Genomic DNA, 9,953 nt, shown 5'->3' with positions numbered 1-9,953 from the left:
TCCATAGGATTGGTCCTCCTATGGATTCTTGCACACATTCTTTATTTGTATCTCTTTCTACCTCTTATCGAGTAAGAGATAACGCAATTTAAAATTGCGATGTCGTAGGTATACAGGACTTTTTGGAGATTTATGGGACACCGTTTTCCGGCTAGTCGTCCAGGTAAAAATCGAAATTGTAGTTAATATTTGTTTTTCACTGTGGCTACTTCCTATGAATTTCCTGAGACTGGAAACTATATTAAAACCTTTTTTTTTCTTTCTACGGTATATTGCAATCAGCCCTTAGGCTATGAGCGAAATTGTTCTGTGGTGCTTATTAATAAAACCTAAGTACCTATCTATAACCTGTCCACTGTAGCCCGATGAATAGTAAAGAAAAGGGACTACGGCGTATGTAAGGAGACAAAGACGCGAATAAAACCAGGTTTCTATGCCTGACACTCGTCAATTTTTTGAGCTTAGACATGTCGGTTTAGTCACGGTATTTAGAATAATTGTTAATTGCAAGGAAAAAGGTAACATCCATTGTTTCACAGCTGTGTTTAGATCGCACGACCTCAGGATTAAGAGCCGCACGATTAAGCCATTAGGCCAGCACTGCTTTAATTACACGAGTTGTTCAGATTTCACTTGAAAACCCAACTGCTGACAAGTCTCACGGTGGTTATTCCAAATTTTAATAGCTGAATGTGCGCGATGCACCAGCAGCTCTCAATATTATGTATGTTTGAATATGTGTACCTAAGTAGTATTTAAGATGTCGTTTTATAACAAAAACAGTTAGCTGTCTTATTCATTTCTCGCTCCCTCTAACAGTGGCAAAGGCTCCTTCAAGCCCTTAATTATTTTAGTGGCTACAGGTCGATTGCTTTGAGATAATTCCATCACTTTGAATCTTTGATTATTATTAATATTAATAAATATTAACCTGTAGGGTTCGTTCGTTTGTAGTACCGATTTCTTTTATACATTTTACACGATACCAAATAACTTCAAATTAATGTCGACTACATTCGACAATGTCGAGAAAGTCCTTACAATAATCTTCTTAAAATTTACTTAACATTTGAAGAAACCCAACGAGGGCGAATAAAAATGCGAAAGTCCGGAAAAGGAAGCACAAAGTGCATTATACCGTGATCTCGAATGTAATTAGCATAATTAATAAGAGGATGAGAATTAATTAACGGAGTGTTCAGAGTTACATTTTTAAAGGAACTCTACTTTTCCTCTGTCCATTGAAATTTAATTAATACCTTATGACGTTCCATTTCGCTTTTGGAGAAATGTCTCGTACTTCATTTTATCTTTATTATAAACAAAGAAATGTCCATGTTAACATACCAATAATGCTAATTTTCACGCTTGTCATTTCTATTGTACGTTGATTATACATTTATAATCAACGTACAATAGAAATGACAAGCCACACCAACGAAATTTTGAAAAACTAATTGGAAATTGAATTACGTCGTTACAACGAAGAAGGAAGGGAATTTCTAATTTAATAAATAATAATTGACTAAAAATAAACGGCTCAAATATAAGTCTTTCCTCAAACTTTCACTTTGTTCCCAATACTTTATTCTTAAGTCGTGGAGTTCAAGTGTACAGGACAACTAAAGATTTATGTAGGCAACTACTGCTTTTCTCGCTCAATGAACAAGTACCTATCGCGATACAGCAAGGAAATGCTGCCAGCGATAAAGGTACACTGCCACAGGGAACAACCTTTTTAAATTTGATAAAATTTTCTATTCATCAAACCTTTTATTATTTTTACTATGTAGGTGATTAAAGCAGTGTCCATTCTACCTTAGGGTCTGGGATTTTCGTACGCTTTCACCGCATCTTCAGGGCTCGTGAAGAGAATATCTCGAATTTTATCTTTAGTTCTTAGAAGTAAAAAGTTCTAGCAATATTTCTAACTAGTTCTTAACATTTTCTGTGTTACCTACGTATGTATAAATGTGTTGGAAATAAATACCAATGCATATTATTGATTCAACAACAATATAAAATTTAAATCAGATTGTCAGATAATCTATAATATGTATAGTAACTTTCTTCAGAAAAACCAAAACAACATTGCTTTGTCAGGTAAGTGGGTCGTAGGGGCCGTCACGTTCGCATTAAATATTGAAAAGTAATATCTTTGAAGGCTGGACAGGTGCGGGCCGGGTCGCGAAGGCTTGGAGCCAACGCCAAATATATCCTACGTATTGACTTTTAGTGCCGAGACATTACTTTTGCCCGTTTGCTTAGGGCTGCAGAATCCGCCAGTCCCCGCCGCGAGTTAGCCTTGAAGAGAGAGAGTCTTGAAGAATACTTCTAGCTTCCTCGTCACAAGAAACACATACATTTTCAACTGACTGTAATATGTATTCGAACTAGGTTTTTCTTTCGACCTTTAACTAATAATAAGTTATATCTAATTGTTATTTAACTATTCGGGTACACTTTTAATTATTATTTATATAATTATAAATTAAGAAATAAACAGAACAATAAACAGTCCTGTATTGTTGTTATTATATTTATCAAGTTTGTGAAAGAAAATTTCTGCGTTAATTCAAAATAGTTCCCAACGCATAGACAACCCTACGTTTCTTAGTAACGACGTCTGGAAATGAAATCATTTTACTTTACAAATCAATAGCATTATTTTCACGAATAACTTTTGCTCTTTTGTTATTATAATAAGCTAAGTTATTTTATCATAACAATTGTACAAATTTAAAATGCACAACTTTCTTCATATTTTAGTTATAAGCTACTGAGATACCCCATAAGAGCTATGGGGATACAATGAAATGATAACCTCCGTAGCTCAAAAATGCTATGGAAATATAAATAATCTATCACACATCTAAAAATCGTGCAATAGTTAAAAATAATATTGATAAATGATTTAGAGGATTACCTTACAAAATCATGCATATTAAAGCAAATCCGAGCTCACTATAACTGCGTTAGTAATCGCTGCACAATTAATTATTATTTATCATCGTTCATTCATTTGTTACAACACTTCAACGGATTAACTTCTTTAAAGTACATAAACAGATATTTTTTCTGATCGCGCGTGCTTCCTTGACCGTTATAAGGTACTTCACCTCGTATCTTACTAAGCTCTGAGAAAAAGATGATACGTATCGCAGATGGTCTGTCCGACCTCCTTCCTCTCCCTCTTTGTTCTATATGCATGTTATATAGAAGGTATAAGTTTAAATTTAATAAGCTATGCAGATGACATGGTTCTTTTCAGAGCACGTGGACTTGCTAAACTTTTTAAAATTTGTGAGATCACTGGTGAGGAGCATGCGCGTGAGGTCTCCCTTTAACAGCATGCTGGGGGTAATAAAGTAATAGCAGGAAGACTAGGTTGCCCTTACATGGATCATGGGAAAATGCCACCTTTCTATTAATATAAAGGACAATATTTTAACTAACACAATGGTAAAATGTCCAAATGGTATAGTCCGTCCATATATATGATAAATAAAGAAATTATCATTATTTTAACAACCGTCATACAACCTACATTTAATGTTATTATGTTAATAAGTGCTTTAAATAAAGCTGCAGAATATAAGTCGTTAAATTGTCATGATCTTTACCCAGTATAAATTAGAATTATAATATCACACATTGTCCCAAAGTAAACAGCTGTTCCGCGGTGAGTTCGGCGCGAGTTATGTACGAGAGCTTTTTGCTACAGACAAATTAATGAGCAGTTGAACTCTTGGCTTCAAATTATTAAAAGCTTCGTTTAAAGAAAACATTAATTCAGAATGAAAATTAGGATATATTTAAGTTATATCGACCAGTATTTTGGGTTAAAAAGCCTTGGAATTGCTGTATTTGAGGAAGACTTAAATATGATAGAAAACGATTATTGTATAGAAATCAAATATTCTTGAAATATATTTTCTCTTTGTATGCATGTTGCGGACATTGCTCTATTCATTTAGTAAGTCACTGTTAGTAATATTCTGCGGGAGGGTTGGCAAGGGGTAATTTATTAGCCGCGCGGGAAATTAACGGCTCGTGGACGCTTCTAATGAACGAACTGTATGAGGGATACTTCTACTAGTTTTACACTACAAATAGTGTCAAGTATTTACCAAGCACTTAATTAGTTATAAGATCTAACGGTGTTTTGTCCTTTCAGATGGATCAGTGTTGGGCTAGCGGCTTTAGCTCATCCCTGGGGTCGCAGCTTCCATGCCCGACTGTGTAATTGAATGTGTGTTTATGTGCGCATGTAACACTCGCTTGTACTGTAAAGGAAAACATCGTGAGGAATACGGCATGCCTTAGACCTAAATAGTTGACGGCGTGTGTCAGGCACAGATGGTTGATCACCTACTTACTTGCCTATTAGAAACAAATCTGAGGCCCACATCTAAACGGTTGTAGCGCTATTGGTATATGTTTTTTCGTTTTCATTGTACTTACAGCTTTAGAGACGTTTTATTAGTAGTTACCGGTGAAGATTTAAATAAGTTGAATGGTGAATTAGACATAGACATAGGACATAGACATATTTTTTATTACGAACAAAACACACACACACATAAAGACACAAAATTACAATAATGAATGAGAAAAAATTAAACAAAAGACAATGAGAGGTATATAATTTTTTTCCTTTTCCCATTCGGTTCATCTTAATTATGTAATGCGTGTGTGCTGTGGCTGTAAATAGCCCTGGCTCAGCATTATGCTGAGGACCAGAATGTTCCACGGCGCTGGTCAACACACACACACACAAATTATAGAAATATAATTATAAATGTTTATCCGAGTTTCAGCTCTTTGTCCAACACATTATAAAAGGTGTAAGTAATGTGACATGTGTATGTTGCTAACTGGGAGGGTAAAAGGGTGGAGACACAATCGCAAGATTCGCGGAAACACTCGCATCATACAAAACATTGAGACCTATGCTCTAGCTGGATGTACTAAATTCACGATAAGACAAAAACTAATATTATTTATTAAACAGTCAAGACGACACACGAACCAACACTAATAGACTCGTGACAGATAATGTAATTAAAGAACTTAAGATAGGTTAGTTCGTTAATAATTAATAAACATTTGTACTTTCAATGTTAAGCGTGTTCTCGAGCGACTGAGGTTAGCCTTTAAGGGAGGAGTATAGACTTTAAACAATTGCAGGTCGTATGTCCCAGGAAAGACCCCTAGACCCAAAAATGTCAAGTGACAAACTTGTGTCTAAAGTTGAAATTCTGCTACGTGGAGTTTCGGTCTGGGGTAGACTAAATCTAGTCTAATTTAACCTCTAGAAGACACAAGTTTGCGCGTTTTTCGCTAAAAATACCTTTGGCGCCTTCTCTCTCTTAGAAGAGTTTCTTCTTTTGACGTTGACATATCAAACGACGTTGGGTTTCCCGGTAATTTGGAGGGAATAGCCACAGTTCACTAAAAACTGTTTATGCAACTTTGGTTTGTTTTTTTTAAATATGCTCTCTCCAAAATATGTATACCCGCGGCTTTAACGGGGAATACATTGAGCGGCTCATCTCGTGAGATGCACATTTGCACCCCCGTCCCCTTCTACAATCTTTTCTTCCTCCCCACGACCTCCGTATCACACCTTTTCATATTATCACTAGTATTCTGGACATAACACAGGTTATAACATTCTATAAAAGCGTTCTTCATCACCTAAGTATCAAATTTTAGTATTAAAAATGTGATTATCTATATTAAAATAATAGAAGAATATTTATTACTTGTAACGAATGTACTTAAAATATTTAAACTTTCTTTCACCATTATTTGGTACTTATCTCTGAGTAAGATTGGCTATATTTAAAATATATAAAAAATATCGAGCCGTGTAAAGCTGGAAAATAAAATAGTTTATAATAGATTTAGAACATAATTTTTCATGTTCACTTCTATTATTCAAAAATTTCTTCAAGTTAGGCTGTTTAAAATAATAAAATTACATAATTCTATATATTAATATGTAAAAATCAGGGTAAATATAGCTACGAATCGTTAAACTATGGGTTAGAGCGTTATTTAACTGAACCTCTATGGTTGATCAACATAGTGAAATGTCATTTATTTGGCTGTTTAACCTTCTGTTATAAATTCACATTTTCCCTATTGTATATCGATACGCACATATCACAGAATTTGGAAAAAATTACGCTCGTAAATGTGGTGTTGCATTAATATTGGTTAATCACCTCGTCCTGCGGTAAGCGGTGCAGAGATGTCTCTTAATGTAGACTCAGAAAACTATGTCAACGTCAATTAAAAAAAGTATCTTTGAACTAGGATTAAATAGTAATTGAATCTAAACTTTTTTTTTTCTATTCGTGTTTTAGCACATAACTTGTCTTCTTGAGTGAGAGTTACTAATGTGTACAAAACTACTAGTGTTGTTTACTTTAATTGTGCAGAATTAACAACAAAGTCATCCACAATATTACTGACTTTATACGGCCACATTGAAATCCCTCTTAACACCATACAAATTAATGCCAACGATACAAAATGTCGGTTGGATGAATTTTGTTTACATTTTCAAATTCCCGAAGGAAAGTGATAAACCGTTTGACGAGCTGAACTGTTAACTCAATAATAAATTAATGTGGCTTCATGTACGTAGTTTTAACTACTGTAGCTACTGTTAAATGTTTTATAAATCGATACAACATTGCCTACTATTGAAAATTCCTTTAAATAAAAAAACATCGCCTTACAAAGTAGATTATAAATTATACGTTATACTTGTATAAGGAAAAGATCATTATGAGTGAAGAGTTATGTAAGTATGAATCCATATACCATCTTATTTTTTATAGAGATTGTACAGTTCTAGAAAGCTAGAAAATACCAGATTTTAAATCATTATAAATAGCGGCTTGGGCTCAATACTACAGTCGATATTCTTGTTCGGTCAGTTTGATCTTTTTGATTTTCGTTAGTGATGTTGCTGCTAAATCAATGTATTGTAAAAAATTTGATGGCGAAATATTGAGTATTTGGAAATTGTAAATGTGATTCTGTGATTCATGATTGTTATCATATTGGTAAGTAAGCTTATGTTTTGAAACCAATCACTATAAAGTTTCTAATTTAAAAGAAGAAGAATTTAAGAGGTTTCAAAGAATGAAATAAGTTTACTTGTTTTTACTCTAAACGAAACCCATTAGTTTTAAATATGAAAATACTTGGCGATTACCATCACATTTTAATATAAATTTAGGCGAGTAGGTGAGTCTTCTCTGACTGACACGCGTCGTCGAGTTTTAGGTTTCAGTCACAACGATTCTGTACCACTAAAAATGACCACATTGTTTCACTACCGGGAGTCAAACGCACAGCCTTAACGAACCTAGGCTTGATGCATGATTGTGATGATATGATTTCTTGTTTAAGATGTACCAAATAACTAATTTTTTACCAACCCACCTAATGTATATATTTTATATATTATGTCTCAACAAAACACAACAACATTTTTGGACATTAACACAATTTAATAAAAATTAAATTTATTATACAGATATAAGATTTAAATGACTGAGCTCCATCATTAAGCTTGAAAAAAACAACTGTTTGAAAAAAACCGGACGATAATCGGGTCATTCGTTTAGGAGCTACGATGCCACAGACAAGTCAACAAATAACACGACGGGTGTTATTAGCGTGTATTTTTTACAAATGAGGAAAAATTATACTAAAGTAGCAATAACAAGTATTAATTTGGATAATACATAATTACCTTTTTTTCTTTTGCGGTTATTGCAATTAGCACATCAGCGAACCTGTTTTGTTGTTCATGTGGAGTGGCTTCCCATTGGAAGCATCTACTCATCTGCTGCCTAGAGCTACTGCCGGCCAGATCTAGAATATGGTGACATTTACTCATCTCACATACCGAGAGTCGCTTGCATGCGATGCAAGGTTAGATGGCGAGCAAGTTCGTTCGGGTGACAGATTACACTTTTTGCATTTAGCTGCCAGTCTTCGAATTTACTCTTTGATGTGGGACTTCTCATTTCCAGTTGTTCGTGAACTTCATTGTTGGTTATGTACCATGGTACTTTTACAATTTATCTTAGAATCTTGTTCTGTTGTCGCTGGAGTACGTTAATGTTGGTATCACTTGCGCTGCGCAACAATTGGAGGCCATATGTCCTAGCATCCAGCCTTTGTACTTTAGCTGTAGCTTCTGCTTCTTACATTTGATGTGGTGGATAAATAATGTAAAAAATTAGCATAGGTATTTAGTAATTATCATTTGACAATTTATTTTATTACATCAGAGAACAGATATTATCCCTCTTATGAACGCTAAAAATTAAATCATACCATATATACTCTATGAGAGAATTGACTACTCGCTGAGGTCCTCCGGGTATATTTCAAATTATCGTAATTTAGATAGTTATAAAAATTTCACCAAAAGCATTAAAAGAACTGCCAGCAGCTTACCTATATAATATACTTCACGTTATTGTAGCAGGTAAGTAAGGCAAGTAAGATGTAAATCTAAGGCAGCTTAACGACGACATAAATAGCCGAGAAGCCGCGGGGCAGCGTACAGCGAATAATTTACGATTTAATTGTGCGCCATCTATTAGTGGTGGAAGGAAGAATTATTTTTGTCATTTTGTTTTCAATAAATTGTCGTTTAAGCTTAGCGTATATGAGCGTTTATAGTTTACACCAAACAAAGAAATTCCTTAATCTATGACTAACTGCGTCTTATCCATTATTTTTTAATTACGTTTAACAAATGGTATGACTAGAAAAAACTTGACATCAAAATTAAATATGCAATGAGAGCTAAGTTCAATATTATACCGCGGGCTTTAATATATTATGCTAAGTAATTAATTATAAGAAGTAATATTAATTTTTTTACTTTTTTTATAAAATGATTTATGTTGTTATACCTTCAGGACTAAATATTGAACTTGGCACCTATTTAGATCTCACTTCTTTTGTCTCACAACCAATATACATTTGTCATTTACGTTTTCTACTGATTTATAATTAGTTTTTGAATAGAACTCATAAGTAGTTTATTTTAGATGATATTTATTAATAGAATGCTTTCTGTTAAGCTACTGTAATTTCCTGCGATTGCGGGGGTAAATTTTTGTTGTGTTATTTCTTTCAAGTAGAGAATTATTCTCTATGAACATGTACATTACTTTATATCGGAAACTTGACCTTAACTCGCTTTACTTCGTAATTAAATTCGCAGATTCGCTGTTTTGCTGATGATTTTTTTGTCTCTGCTTTAAGTACCAAAAATTCTTGGTAATTTTATATTATTGTGTATTTGTCTTATCTTGTATATGTTTTTAATTGTATTTCTTGAATTCCAATTTTTTTGCTAAACTTACGTTTATATATTATATTGTCGTACATATTAGATATAAGATTTTATAATATTATCAGTAGATTTCGTTATATGTATGATGTTGTAGATTAAATAAATAATCCTTGTTATTGTATACAGTTTAATAAAATAACAATATATTTATTTTTATGAAAAAAATATTAAACCTATAAGATAAGTACAACTAAAATATAATTAAACTAAAAAAAGCATATTTAAAAGCACATATACCTACATGGAGGTAATTAATAAGATTACATTTTTTATTTGTAAACAAATACATATATTTAATTATTTTCTTAATAAGTATTTGTTAATAATAATAAAATAAAAAAAAACTTAATAAATACCTTAACTAAACTGATTATGATGATATTTCATTCATATAATGTGTACTTAAAAAAAAAATGTTTTAATGTATATGAATATTTATAAAAATATAATAATAGGCAGTTTCCATCTAGAAGCATTGGAATATTTGGTGTAAGGTGTCTTTGTCCCAGTCATTCCATTGTATTAGAAAAAAGATATTATACATATATAAAGC

Source organism: Pieris rapae, chromosome 19 (assembly GCF_905147795.1).
Source record: "Pieris rapae chromosome 19, ilPieRapa1.1, whole genome shotgun sequence".
Taxonomy (NCBI): domain Eukaryota; kingdom Metazoa; phylum Arthropoda; class Insecta; order Lepidoptera; family Pieridae; genus Pieris; species Pieris rapae.
Note: the sequence above shows the minus strand (reverse complement) of the source record.